The sequence below is a fragment of the Mus musculus genome, chromosome 6 (genome assembly GCF_000001635.26).
Source record: "Mus musculus strain C57BL/6J chromosome 6, GRCm38.p6 C57BL/6J".
NCBI classification, from domain to species: Eukaryota; Metazoa; Chordata; class Mammalia; order Rodentia; family Muridae; genus Mus; species Mus musculus.
The window spans coordinates 88,039,084-88,054,223 of record NC_000072.6 but is presented as its reverse complement, the minus strand read 5'-3'; the positions used below and the strand labels follow the sequence as shown (position 1 = coordinate 88,054,223).

The 15,140-nt window shown below is 46.3% G+C and overlaps 1 protein-coding gene and 1 long non-coding RNA gene across 4 annotated transcripts in view; both read left to right on the top strand.

The window, feature by feature from the left end:
- Positions 1-379: 379 nt before the first annotated feature.
- Gm38855 lies at positions 380-6,087 on the top strand. Its single transcript, XR_869242.1, has 3 exons — positions 380-656; positions 2,719-2,803; positions 5,943-6,087. It is a non-coding gene; the product is annotated as a predicted gene, 38855 (long non-coding RNA).
- A 2,866-nt stretch (positions 6,088-8,953) lies between these two features.
- Positions 8,954-15,140, top strand: part of Rab7 (RAB7, member RAS oncogene family) — a 46,165-nt gene continuing 39,978 nt past the window's right edge. For 2 of the 3 annotated variants that reach the window (NM_009005.3, NM_001293652.1), the window contains exon 1: positions 8,954-9,151. The gene's annotated coding sequence lies outside the window, so the exon portion shown is untranslated. Of the gene's footprint in view, positions 9,152-9,206; positions 9,288-15,140 lie in introns of those variants that run through there. The other variant, NM_001293653.1, reaches the window with a different exon arrangement.

Here is a 15,140-nt window from a genome sequence, read left to right as displayed (position 1 = left end):
GTCCACTTCTGCCACTTGCTAGTGAACTTCCAAGAACCTGTTTTTCTCCATTCTTAACAGACTTTCTGAATTCCCCCTAACATGTGAGGTCCACTCTACCCTGCCTTCGATTATGTCTCCCAGTTGTCAATACCAGGAAAATGGGAAAAGTCCCCCATCCATCTATATCTGAGCCAGGAACCCACCACAATTTGCCCTCTGCCTGGATGCCTTGGTCTAGTTTCCTGCTCTCTGACGGCGTAGCTGAGCAATGTAGCCATCAGCAGTTTCCAGGATGAGTTACGACACCCTGTCTCCTCTCTATACCTCACGTGTGCTTGTCTCTCTGCTGACAATAACCTTCCTCTTCCTATACTGGCAGAATAGGTTTTGTCTTCCGGAGTCACCTGATAGCTGCCTCCTCTGGGAAGTTCTCCCTGAGTGTCCCACCTCTCTGATGACATTAGGAGCTTCTCCCGGCTTACTCCAGCTTCTTTGCTTTCTTCAGATAGCATTTATTCTGCTGGACTAATGGCAGAGACAAAAAGTTGTCCACAAACTATTATTCCTTTCCATGGCATATGCCTGTGGCTAAGAAAGAAGCTGTCCAAACTGGAGCCCCAGGTCGAAGCTTCCCTGGCTTGTGGGAGTGGTCATACAAGTTGCTCCTGCCACAGGTATGTGAGCAGAGTGATGTGTCACTAAGTGGGTGTGCCTCTCGACACACTTGTCCTGTAATCAGCTGTCTATAGACAATGACAAGCTGCTTTAGAATAGTGCTGAAGAATGGCTCTCAAATGGTACCTTGGATCTGTTGATGGAAGGAAGACATCTGCTTTTATTTTGTTTGAAATGGAATTTCTGTGGAGGCAGAGTTGTCTCAAATCCAAGTACTAAGTAGCCCTAAATCCTTATCGTCTAAGATTAGATAAGGTTGGGTGCAACAACAGCGGTGGTATGGCTATAGGCCAGATATATTGCATAGCATCTCGGGCTGTCTTACTTAGAACATACCAATACCTTAGTGTTCTATGCACTCCTTGCTGGACTGCCTCTTTGCTAGACTGCTCTCAAAGAAAAATGGGGACTTTTTTTTTTTTGCAGTGAAGGGAAGGGGGACAAAGGAGCATGGAGCAGATATGCAATGCTGTGGATCTTGATGAGGGCGAGGGAGTTCAGGCTCCACACGGGGTTCTACCACTGAACAAGACAGACAAGGGCACGAGTTTTAGCGGGGAAGAATCACTGGCCGTGTGAACCCTTCACTGTAGAGTTTTTTCCAAATGGTGATGGGGAAAGGCAGCTCTGTGAGAAAGGTGGAGGCGAGGCTGGACTAGGCAGGTGGCTCCTCACTGCTTCCTTGTTTGACTGATTCTATGACACTCACCACGATCTAACATACTACACCACACATTTCCCTCACTCACCTGTCTCCAGTTTGATTTTTATTTTGCACTCCTGAAAATTGAACTCTGGGCCCCGTGCATGGTAGGTAGAGCTATATGTGCACACTTAACCTGCTCTGTTTTCTGTCTCTTTCATAAACATATACATTCCAGGAGGGGAGGGGCTTTTACTGGTCTTATTCACTTCAGTCTCCTAACCAGCGCTACCTCAAGCTGTCTGTGCCTGCCAGGCATAATGTTCAGTGTATGCTTGCTAAGTGAATTAATGAACGATGCACATGAGTTGGATGGGAATCGAGCCTTCAATAGAGCCTTCAGAGTATCTGAGATGCACACAGAGAGAATAAGGCAAGGGACTCTCAGCCAGGTCAGGATAAAGCCAGAGCTTCAGCCCACTCTGTAGAAATAGTGGGGAAATGGAAGCATCTCTGATATTTATGAGTGTGAAGTGATAGGCTGGGAATGGGTAGCTGCAGAAGTCGGCTGAGGCAGAATTAAGGAGATGTCGGCTGTGTGAAGTGCTGAAAGGGACCCACAGTCATGGTGTCTTTTCTGCGTCTCTGGGCTCACGTGCCTGCCATCTGCGGTGTTGGGTATTGAGTGTTGAAGGCTCGGGTGTAGGAGGTTCAGTCCAAGGCTGGTGAATCAGCAGAGGTGAGTGGGTCACAGCTGGATTCAGTGGGTTGATCCTTTGGACAGCTCATTTTCAGGGGCTGTCAGGAATGAACATAAACATCAGGTTGGTAGGAAGCGGGGCCTGGTTGGAGGGATCACGGGGCGGAAGTGCCTGAAGGGTCACCTTGTCTGTGATCTCTTTCTGCTTCCTGCCAACCATCAGGTGAGCAGCTTTTCTCTACCATGCCCTTCTGCCATAATGCTGTGGTAGATGTGGACTGAAACTTCCCATGCTGTCATTCTTCTCTCTCTCTGTTAGTTATCTCAGGTTGTTATTGAAGGTCCTAGAAAGAGACTAACACATGGCTATGGAGTGATCATGGAGTGGACACTCTGCCTATGTGGAAGGGATTGGTATCCTTTGGGGGGAGATTTTTTGTTTGTTTGTTTGGTTGGTTGGTTTCTCGAGTCAAGGTTTCTCTGTGTAGCCCTGGCTGTCCTGGAACTCACTTTGTAGACCAGGCTGGCCTCGAACTCAGAAATCCGCCTGCCTCTGCCTCCCAAGTGCTGGGATTAAAGGTGTGTACCACCATGCCCAGCTACTGGGGGAGGGTTGTTAAGAGAGAGTTTCTCTGTGCAAGAACTCTGGTTGTTCTTGAACTCTTTGTAGACCAGGCTGGCCTTGAACTCACAGGTATCTATCTGCCTCTGCCTCCAGGAGTAAAGGCCCTTGCACCCAGCAGGGATTATCATCCTTATCCCATAAAAGAAGGAAATGAGGTTAAGTACCTGGGACTCTGGAGGTAAGAGGTGGAATTGTTTGAATTGGCACGCGTGTCTTGGCAGCCTAGGACAGAGGCTGAGAACAAAGCTCAATGGCTTGTTGCTGACTGTGGCATCCAACTTAGGGCAGCAAGACTGATGTAGAAGAAAAGAAGAAAATATAGAGGCGGTTTATAACCTGTCCAAGCAGCGCAGTGCTCCATCCATCCACAGAGGACTGCCTGATCAAACGCAGGATGCACGGTTAAGCATGAAGTATAGATGGCTATGGATAGTGTCAGCACACGCACTCATGTGTGCCAATTCGGACAGCCCTGGTCCCCGGAGCTGTCTCTAGAGAAGCTGGTCATATGAAGGCTTCACCTTTTAGCCCCTCTCCAAATTCAGAGTCTAGTTCTTCAGTTTACCCTGGGGAATTGTGTTAGTTAGATCACTGTAATAAATGCCTGACAAATTTATGAAGACAATAGGATTGTCTCTTGGCCTTTGGATTAAGATCAAGTGTAGTTGAAGAGGAAAGCTTTATTTTGCCTCATGGTTTTGGATGTTCTAAACCAGGTGCCTACACACACACAGGCACGCACGCACGCACACGCACCAGGCATAGATGTATGTATACACACTAGTAAATTAAACAAGCAAACAATGCCCCTGCCCCCAACATATGGCTTTGGAGGTTCCTGTCTGTGCTAATAAAGTTGTGTCAACTTGACACAAGCTAGGGCCATCTGAGAAGAGGGTAATGCAACTGAGAAAATGCCCCCATCAGACTGGCCAGTACCCATGTCTGATGGAGCACTTTATTGATTGATTGATTGATTGATTGATTGATTGGAGGGCCCAGCCCACTACGGGGAGTACAACCCTGGGCAGGTGGTCCTGGGAAGTGTGAAAGAGCTGAATGTGAGCTTGAGGGAAGCGGAGGATCAGAGTTCCGTCTCCAGCACCCACATGACTGCTCACAACCATCTCTGACTCCTTTGAGGGGCTCTGATGTCCTCTTCTGGCCTCAGAGAGCACCAGTAACACATGTGGTGCATAGGCATACATGCAGGGGTAAAAGCATTCGTGCACATAGAATAAAATTAAAATAACATAAAATGTAAAAAGAGCCCAAGGGCAAAGGTGGCACATGTCTTTAATCCCAGCACCCAGGAGGCAGAGGCAGGCAGATCTCTGATTTTGAGGCCAACCTGTTCTTCAGAGTGAGTTCCAGGACAGCCAGGGCTACACAGAGAAACCCTGTCTCGGGAAAAAAAAAAAAAAAAAAAGAATTAAAAAGAGCAGAATTGGAAAAGCAAAAAAAAAAAAAAAAAAAAAAAAAAAAAAAAAAAAAAAATCCCCCAAGATTATGGTTCTAAGTCTTTGGGAGGTGATTAACTTATTCACGAGGGCCCTACAGTTACAAATGCGGTTGGTTAGTGGCCGTAGATCATGGCTCAGGGAGTCTGGTCATTCCTTTGCCCTCTTCTGCCAAGTGAGGATGCAGCAAGGACATTCCATGTTGGAAGCAGAAAGCCACAGCCCTCACCAGTCACTGACTATGCTGATGCCTGGAACCTGGACTTCCCAACCTCCCAAGCTTCAGGAAATAAACTTCTATTCTTAGACATTCCCCTATGTAAGGTGCTCTGTTTGCGGGTGTAGCTTTGTTTGTTGCTGTTTTAAAGACAGCGTCTTCTGTGGGACGGGCTACCTCTGAGTTCTCTACATAGCTGAGGACGAGGATGGCTTTGACCTTGTGACCCTCCTGCCTCCTCTACCTCCTGAATGCTGGAGTCATAGGTCACCACACTTGGCTGCAATGGGCATTTAAAATATCAACATTGGAGCTGGAGAGATGGCTTTGGATTAAGAAGACTAGCTACTCTTGCAGAAGCCCTGTGTTCACTTTCCAGCACCCACATGACAGCTTACACCTAACTGTAACTCCAGGGCTGGGGCCTCTTGTACCCTCATACAAACATACATGCAGGAAAACACTAATGAACATAAAAGTGATGTAAAAATATAAGATATCAAAATCAAGGACTGGAGATTAGCTCAGTTTATGAAATGCTAAGGATCAAATCCTAGACCCCATTTCCTCAGCATATCTCCCAAGTTAACACGCTCCTTCATTTGTTTGTTGTTTAATGTTTAACCCATGTGTCCATTTAGTGCAGTAATCTGTGTGTAGGGGGTCATGGCCAGATTAGTAGCTTGTAAATGATTGGATGAGCTAACCTTCATTTCCTTAGCACCTAGCAGACAATTGCCTTAAGCCACTGCCCACAGTTTCCCTTACCTGGCAACCGCCAGGCTTCAGTCACTCCACGGTATCAGATGGAGTGTGTTCATCTTGTTCACACACAATCTCCCACGGTAAGGTGAGGCTTATTATCCACCACATTGTACTTGGTAAACGATTGCACTGAAGCTCAAGAGAGCTCGGCGTTGCTATCAAAATCAGAGTTGTCATGGAAGCCAGAAGAGGGTTGGGGTAACCAAAGGTGGAAGAGGAGGGGCTGCTGGGTAAGCGCACACAGCCTGCCGGAGCCCAATGAGAACTAGGGAAGAATCTGGCCAAGAATGGCTACAATAACAATGCCCTTTTCTCTCTCCTCTGATTATTGTGAACTTATTTATTTAGAGACAGGTATTTGCTGTATACTTCTGGAACTTACTCTGTAGACCAGACTGGCCTAGAGTTCACAGATCTGCCTGTCTCTGTTTGTAGTTAAAACCACCTGTAACCTTGGGGTTTTCCACTTGTTCACTTTATTCCCAGAAATAACAACTCAGACTTTTTATATATAAGTAAATGCTGAGGCCAATAGCTTTGACTTTGTTCCCTAGCTAGCTCATATTTTAATTACCCATTTATTTTATTCTAAGACATGCCACACGGCTGGTTACCTGGTCCTCAGTTTCAGTTTCGTACTCTTTTCTGGGAATCTCCTGTGCCTGATGATTTCCCAGAATCCTCTCTCTGTACTGGAACTTCCTCCTCCCTATTTTCTACCTAAGTTAATAGGCCAACAGCATTTTATTTACAGAGCATGTTTCCATACAGTACAAGAGAGTCTCTCTACATCTGCCTTCTGAGTGCTGGGCTTACCGGCATGTTTCAATATTCTTGGCTAAAACTGATGGTTTTGTTTTGTTTTGTTTTTGCAGGATATCACTATGTAGGCTGGCTGTGAGTTCAAGTCTAGCCTGCCTGGTCTACCAAGAGAATTCTAGAACATCGAGGATTACAGAGAGAGACCCTCTCCCCCCCCCCCATAAATAAATACACACATAAATAAATAAATCAAAATCAGGGGCTAGGGTGTAGCTCCGTTGATAGTTTGCCTGCATGCAACTACAGCACTGATAAAACAGATGTGGCACAGCCAAGTAGAAGGAAGTAGGAGGAGCCCCAGTTCACACAAAATCAGACATCGAGCTGAGTCATGAGGTTGTGTCAAGATCTTTCCATGGCCAAGAGGTTCATTCAAGGAAACAAGAGGAAAGGGTGATGCCTAGGTCTCTCTCTCTCTCGCTCTCTCTCTCTCTCTCTCTCGCTCTCTCTCTCTCTCACACACACACACATACCTTTAGGACTTCTTTTCACATAGGGTATAAAGGCCATGACTCTGAAGCCACTGTAGTAATGGCTCTACTTCTCTCCCCAAGTTTCTTCTCCTCCCTCACCAGCTCTGCTTTGACCACACTGGCTGCTGTTATTCCCTGGACAAGATGCTTTCTTCTGTACAAAACTTTTGTTCTGTTGTTATGGCTACATGCAGCCCTTCCTGTTCACATCGGCTGCGTGTGTCAGCTCGTCCTGCTCAAATGTTGCCTCCTCAGACATGACTTTCAGGACACCCATGCCTGGTAACATCTATTTCCCATCACTATTCTTTAGCATTTTCCTTGTTTATTGAGGTGGGCTTTCTATATGTAGCCCAGTCTGGCTCTTATCCCCTTGGTGATCCTCTGGTGTCAGTTTCCTGATTGATAGGGTTACAGGCTAGGCTTACCATGTCTGGCTGCATAACATCACGTTATCACCTGCACTGCACTGATTACTTAATGGATTTGCTTACTTTCCTTATACCCATGTCGGGGTGGGTGGGTGGTGTGTGTTTGTGCACATATAAGGAGGTCAATGTCAGTGTCTTCAGTTACTTTCCACAAAACCAATACCTGTGGATGGCGGTAGCACACACCTTTAATCCCAGCACTCAGAGCTACACAGAGAAACCTTGTCTCTTGAAAAACAAAAACAAAAAATATGTAGGTTTTATTTGTTTGTTTGTTGTTTGTTTGTTTTTTTGGTTTTTCCAGACAGAGTTTCTCTATATAACCCTGGCTGTCCTAGAACTCACTTTGTAGACCAGGCTAGCCTCGAACTCAGAAATCCGCCTGCCTCTGCCTCCCGAGTGCTGGGATTAAAGGTGTGCACCACCACACCAAGCTGTTTGTTTGTTTTGAGACAGGGTCTCTCTAAGTACCCCTGGCTGACCTTGAAATCACTTTGTTGACTAGACTGGCTTTGAACTCACAGAGATCTACCAGCCTCTGCCTGCTGAGTACTAGGATTAAAGACATGAGCCACCATACCTATCCACTTTCTATCTAGTTTTATCCACCCCCATACCCCCTTTTTTTTACTTGTATGAGTGATTTGCCTAAATGTGTATATAAAGACAACTTGTGCATGCAGTGCCCGTGGAGGTTAGAATAGGGCATTGGCTGCTCTGTGAGTTACTCTAGGGGAACTAAAGTCAGAAGAGATGAAAAGCAGACACAGTTCCTGTTGGGCCTCATAGTTGTCTCCCACTTTCCTCCTTGGGTCTAGTGTATCACTGCTCTTAGCCACATGCAGCTTTGCTTCCAAACTGCTGGTCTATCTGCCATGTGGAGGCTGATGCTATATCCAACATGAGGTAGAGAGACAGGGCCTGAACCAGCTTCCTGCATCCCTACAACTGTGGAAAGTCTGACTGGACCACCAGATTCATATGGGTCCTACTATCCGGTCAAATTTTAATAGATAACCCAGATAACTAGTTGCTGAAATTTGTACCCAGCAAGTATGTGTTTTTTTTTTCCCCAACAAGAACCAAGAACTGTCACATATACATCTTTGCACCCTACTTTGTCACTTCATATTTCTTGAAGATTTCACTTTGCATATGAATATACATAGACTTCCTTTGTTCATATCTTAGTTTCAAAGTATTCAGTCAAATGGCCAAGTAATAATTAACTAATGATTGAAACTGAGCAAACTCCTGTGTGTGTGTCTATTATATCAAATGGTGAGGATCTTGGCAGAAAGGTCTTGTTTTCCCCTATTCCTTAGGACCTACAAACCTTCTCTATTCCTTATATGCTAGAACATGTACTAGTGTTGTGGGGTATTCACCAGAAAAGACTACTCAGATATGGGTTTAAGCTAAGAAATGGCAGCTGGTTACTGCACTGGGTGTTCAATACCCCAGGACAACCTGAGTCTTTCTCAGGGTGAGCTTTTAAGCACACAAAAAAACATGTTCTGGGTTGACATACTTCAGTTAACAAGAACTGTCAGCCATAAACAGAACTACAGAAGCTAAAAAGCAAGGTTAGTACATTTTGAGACTTCCCCAGAAAGATATGGACTTTGATGGATTAGGCCTTTGTTTTAGTTTTGGTGGGCGTGACACTAAAATCAGCCTCATGTCTCTTCAGTTCAGCAACTCCTTAGCTCTCTTTCCATTTTCCTGAACCATCTGCCCTGCACAGGTAGCTCCTATTTCATCACTGGGTCTCCAACACTGGGGACACTGTAACTGATCATTTCCATCCACATTAGAGATTGTACCCAGTGGACTCAGAAGACCCTAGACTATACCCTGCCTGATACATGGCTGACTGACTAGCGTGTTCCAGAGGGGGACACTCTGGAAAGACCAAGTGACTCTCCCTCCTTTAGCTCTGTTTATAGGAGCGGGGTGGGATGAGGGGGGGGGACACCACTGCATTATCAGTTCTTGGCCCAATATGGTGCGCTCCAGCTTCTGCACAGCCTTCAAAGATGGCAGCCCCCATCTAGAAACGGCCATATTTAAGCCCCAGATGCCAGGCTAGGGCCTGACGCGACCGGAACGTGACGCAAGGTGGAGGTGGGGCTCCTCCCTCCAACCCTGGCGTCGGGCGTCTCGTGACAGACACTTCCGCTCGGGGCGGCGGCGGTGGCGGAAGTGGAAGCAAGGCCGGAGCTTTGACCATAAAGCCCAAGGCGGCGGCGTTGGCGGCGGTGTTTGGGGCCGGGCAGCTCCGAGGAGCCTGCTGGAGCCGGAATCGGACGTCTCTGTTGCGGCCTGCGTTGTGTCTCCTCCTCCGTTGACCCTGCGGTGAGCAGCGGGCCCCGGCCGCCCTTCCCCCGCCGCCGCTTGGGCCTCCGGGCCTGGCGTCCTCGGCGAGCCGAGCGCCGAGCTGGGCCGGGCCAGGCGGGGCGGCGCCCGGCGGGCGGAGGGCGATCGGCGATCGGTGGGTGGCGGGTACGGGATCCTCGGGCTGGGCGCGTCCCCACCGGCAACCTGCTGGGTGGGAAGAGCTACCGGCCGGCCGGCCACCGAGGCAGTGCTGCCAGGCGCGTCACATGCCCCGGCCCGCCGCCGGCACTGGGAGACAGGAGCTTTCAGGGTCCTGCAGGGTAAATCCCGTTTCCGAAGTTCCGGGAAGAAGGACCTCCCGAGTGCCTTTCAAATGGCCTGATGTCCTCCTGGCTCATAATCGTGCCGATGTTGAGAGTAAGGTTGTGAAGATTTGAGATTTCTCGGCTGCTGGGCTGCGTGGCAAGACCGCACAAATTGCCCTGTTCTCCCAACAGCCCCTCCGAAGCACCGAGGCAGTGCCTACTTACAGAGAAAGCGAAGAACAGAGAGGCTAAGGCACTCGACCAAGGTCACACCGCTGATAAATTTCAGAGTGAGAGGTTGAAACATAGGCAGCTAGACTACTTAGCACTTACTGGCCTCTGGCCTCTTGTACTTTAGATGCCCCCAAAGCCTGCCACCTGTTATCTGCCATCAGCACCCCCCTCCACCTCCTGTCTAGTGATGTCATTTGAGAGCCTCTTAGTCCTACCTTAAAGCCATGTTGTATTTGTACTTGTGACTTACAAGGCATATTACAAGGCATATAAGGTAGTGTAGTGTCATCAAACCAGAAGATCTTGAATTCTGGCAAGGTATGTATTGGATTTGAATAGGTTTCTTAGCCAGCTCTTTTCCTTGAGTCAGGTCTGGCATGCCTACTGTGTGCACCTTTCTACAAGAATTTCTACAACAACCTAACCTGTTGACTCTTCACCGTTGAAAATCTTGTGTTTTTGGTTTTCCAAAGAATAAACTCTTGTCTCTTTCTTGTGACTTCAGCAACTGATACCCACATGATTGAGTTAATAAAATCTCTTGTTGGCATATTTCTCTTCGATCTTGGTAATATTGGATCAGAATTGAGTGTAAGAACTGGAAAGTGAATTATAACTACTTCTGAAGCTGGCCAGACTAAAGTTTGGTGTCCTTGGTTGTCAATAGTTTAGTTTGCTACCCGGCCTGGTATACTTACGGGCTGTAAACCTATGTAATGAGTTTAGAAGAGGAATCGCTAAACGTGATTCCCTTTTTGTTGTATGATATTTTTGTCCTCCCTCGAGGGGAATTAGATGCCACTTCGTCCAGTGCACTGTCATGTGTGAGCAGAGGCTGGAGAAGACAAGTGGCTGGCACCTTCATTTGGGAGATGTTTTTCTTCCACATGTGTGTCAGGCATTACTGGGTCCTGACTCAGGGAAGAAGGCATGGCTGGGTTGTGTCCTCAGAGAATTGTAAAATGATGAGTCTCAGAGCCAGGAGCTGTTTAGGAAGGAATGACTCGGATGTAGAAAGAATCGGAGGCTTCTGCAAAAAGTAGTTTTTATTTTATTTTATTCCCTCAGGTGAATCAGATATCCAGATGTGTATTGTTCTGGCTAACTACTTGAAATATTTGCCAACTCTTTGTGTGTTGTGTATGCATGCACATGTGCATCTGTGTGGGCCTGAGGTGGGTATTGGGTGTCTTACTTTACTGCTCGCCTTTTTAATTTTTAATTATTTACTTTTTGAAGACAGGGTCTCTTCCCTGACCCTGGAGCCTATCCACTGCTAGCAGGCTAGCCAGTGAGTGCACGCATGCGCACACGTGCACACACGCATGCACACACGTGCACACACGCATGCACGTGCCCGAGGGTGTTGCAGATGCCTCTGAACCTACCCTTTTTCTTTTTCCTTCATTTTTGGGTTGTTTGTTTGTTTGTTTGTTTGTTTTTTTGGTTTTTCTAGACAGGGTTTCTCTGTGTAGTCCTGGCTGTCCTGGAACTCACTCTGTAGACCAGGCTGGCCTCGAACTCAGAAATCTGCCTGCCTCTCCTTTTCTTTTTCTTGATTTAAATGTGGGTCCTGGGATCTGTACTCAGGTCCTTACACTTGTCTGTCCGACAACTGAGCCAACCTCAGCCCCCATCTCTGTCAGCATTAGGTTTGCTCCTGTAAGAGAGGGCCATAGTCTGGTGATAGTCTGATCACCTCTTTTAAAGAGTAACCACCAGCACTAAACGTGATTCCCTTTTTGTTGTATGATATTTTTTGCCCTCTCTCAAAGGGAATTAGATGCCACTTCGTCCAGTGCACTGTCATGTGGGAGCAGAGGATGGGTTTTCCTTTTTAGCTGACAAGAAAGCTTACTGTCGCTCTGCTAGACTTAGTGATGCATGCTGGAGAAGCCCTGTGTCCTCTGCTTGCCATGGCTCTCTGGTTCCCTCCATTCAGGGGCCCAGGTTTTACACTGAAGGTAGAACCTCAGGAGTAAAGGAAGGAGGGTGGAACTGGCATGCGCTCTAAAAATAGCTTTATTAGTGAAGTCTTCCAGGTGACTGCTGACAACCACATGGTGACTTTCCTGGTTGCCTTCTTTTTTTTTTTTGGTGTCAGTTGTGGTTCATATTCAGAGATCCTAACCCTGTAAGAGCTGTCCTTGTACGAAAGGAGTTGTGAATCAGTTTCTGGCTCCACCACCAAATGAGGCAAGGAAGTTTGAGCATTGGCTATGCTGTTACTCTGTCTTCAGAGAGGTCTGCACTAGTAATACTTTTACATTTGTCAGTAACTTTCTATGAAAATGTGGTGTGAACCCAGATTCAAAGGTTCAGTCGTCATCTTCTGCATCTATCCTCCCTGGGGTCTGGCATCAGTCTTTAATTTTTTTCAATGATAAATCATCTAAGTTCTATCCAAGTTGGCAAATGTGGCTGAGATAGATGAGTTTCCCTGGGGAACTAGGAGGTGGCCTCCTAGTTTGAGCTGAACAGCAGCTCCTCTTTAGAAGAGTTCTGAAACTCCCTTATCTTTATGTCCTTCTTTCTGCACCTCTTGGTGTTGCTCTTCTCGTTGTGACCAAGACCCTTACCTGTGCTGGTCTGTGCTCTGCTCTGTGGTCTGGGTACTGCATTGTCCGCAGTTGCTGCAGACATTTTGCAGAATGTTTTCTTGCTTGTTATTTATCCTTACATTGTTCACCTTTTAGAGAACATTAAAGACTAGAGATCATGTGCATCTTTGTTTTAAAGTTGAAATAAAACACAAAACCAAAGCCTGGCTGTAAGCAGTGGTTGTGAGCAGTGATTGTAACCCAGAGGTGAATGTGACATGATAGTTTACATCAGAGCCGCCTTGAGGACTCTCCCTGACCAGTTTCCATTTTAGTAATGCAGACTGATTCCAATACCAAATTTAGAACAGCTACTTGCAAAATGTCCCCTTAAGGAGAGAAGAAAGCTTGGGATTTGATTCCAGTGGTGATGCATTCGCCTGTTCATCTGCTTAGGACGCAGTAATTAATGCACAGGGTGGGAGTCCAGCCAGAGGTCTGTTTTGGTGATGTCATCACTGGTTTGGAGATGTGATTGATTCTGTTATCCGTTTCCTGGTCTCCTAGGATTGCCTGTGTTGGCACAGAGCAGATTTGAGGCAGCCTGAGGACCTGAGCAGTCTGTAGGGATAGCACAGCCTGGCCTGCTCCTCCATCAGCCTTGCTGATGGTGCTGCCAGGCAGAAGGAAGGAGATTCTGGATGCTTCCCAGCGTCAGGTGACAGTAGCCTCTTCAGGGAGTTAACTCACTTTACTTCAGGAACCAGGAACCAACTATAACAGCTACTGTGCATGAACAAGATGCACTCAATATAAGTATGACAATGTTATAAATACATGTCAATAAAATTAAAATAGTTAACGCATTTATTCTGTTCTTGTATCAGTGTGATTTTTAAAGTTATTTCAATTTAGTTTTGAATTGACCACACAATAACAAAGTTACTATGACTTTAAAAACTTGAAACTGCATTTTATGAAAAATAGTGGCCCCTCACACATGTGCTTCATAGGGTCTTTTGTAGTCTAGGCTGCCAAAAATTCTCCATGTACTTTCAGATTTCGGGAGCTTGAGGAAACTCTAGGTCTTTTTTTTTTTTTTTTTTTTTTTTTTTTTTTGGTTTTTTGAGACAGGGTTTCTCTGTGTAGCCCTGGCTGTCCTGGAACTCACTATGTAGACCAGGCTGGCCTCGAACTCAGAAATCCAACTGCCTCTGCCTCCCAAGTGCTGGGATTAAAGACGTGCGCCACCACTGCCCGGCTCTAGGTCATTTTTGCAGTCCCTATTATAGAACTGTTTCTAGGGTGTGGTGGCATCCACCTTTTGAGACCCTGCCTTTAAATTAAAATGTAGGTTGGATATGTTGGCACACATCTTCAGTCTTAGTCTTAGCAGTTGGCTCTCTGTGAGTGAGGCCAGCCTGGTCAACATAGTTCCAAGGCAGCCAGAGCTACAAAGAAAGAGCCTGTCTCAGGGGAAAAAAAAAAAGCAGCTCTTTATCCCATGTCTGTCATTGAGTCAGTGACTGCAGGAGAGCATCACTGTCTTGTATAGGCCTTCCTACCCAGCATTCCTGTCCTTCCAGGTCCCGGGACATACAATTTTTTGGGCACTTGTTGTTGCCTGTGTTACTTGTTGAGATGGTCCTGGTTAGTTTGGGTGGCCCAGTTGGAGTAGAGTGGCATCGTGCCTTTTCTATCATACGGTTTCCCTGAAGGTCTCAGTTGTTGATTCCTTATGCAAATGTCTTTCTTTCACTAACTTATTTAAAGTCATGTCTTATTTTGCTGATTATTGAACTAATCAGAACCTTAAGAAAAGTAGGAAGTAGAAAAAAGTGATTCCATACCAACCATTTTTCCCTTCAAATATAAACTTTAACTTATCTTACTTTATTTGGTTTTATTTTTCAAGATAGGGTTTCTCTGTGAAGCCGTGGCTGTCCTGGATGGAACTCACTCTGAAGTCCAGGCTGGCATTAGAGATCTGCCTGCTTTTGTCCCTCAAGTATGAGGATTAAAGGCATGTACCACCCCAGTGCCCTACTTTTTTTTTTTTTTTTTTTTCTAGACAGGGTTTCTCTGCGTATCCCTGGCTGTCCTGCCTCTGCCTCCCAAGTGCTGGGATTAAAGGCGTGTGCCACCACTCCTGGCCCCACATGGAAATAAATATAAAAATAAGAGAATTTTCACAAATTTTCACTCCTTGTGCCTTTTTCAATCCATTATCTCCTTACTGCTGTTAACTCAAGTGTACTGGTTTTTTTTCATCTTTGTAAAGCTATTTATTGAGCATCTTCTCCAACCCCGGTCCCATCCCACTCCCACGCTCAGGACATGAAGCCAGCTGCAGCTGATTTCTAACACGGTGACTAATCTTGCTTGGTTTGGATTCCTTTGTGTGAATGGAATCATGCACTGTGCAGTCATTCTCTGTATCTCTGAAACCTGTGTCATGTGTGGTTTTAATTCCATTTTCATTACACTGTAATATTTCATTGGTGATGTGGCGTGCATCTGAAGTCTTGTTACTCTGGAAGCTGGTGCAGGACCATCTCTTGAGCCTAGGAGTTCAAGGTCAGCCTGGGGAGCTAACATATGAAGGAAAGCCTGTGTTTTTCCTTTTTCTTTTTTTTGGTTTTTCGAGGCAGGGTTTCTCTGTGTAGTCCTGGCTGTCCTGGAACTCACTCAGTAGACCAGGCTGGCCTGGAATTCAGAAATCCACCTGCCTTTGCCTCCTGGGATTCGGTGTGCAAAGCCACGCCCGGCTCTGTTTCAAAATATAAATGAATGAATAAAAAGTGGAAAGGCAGGGCTTTAGTCTGTGTGTCTGTCTGTGTTCCATGAACCCAGTAGTTTAAACAGCAGCAGTGTATTCCTTACAGTTCTGGAGACTATGTACCTGAGCTGCGGGTGGACAGAAACCTC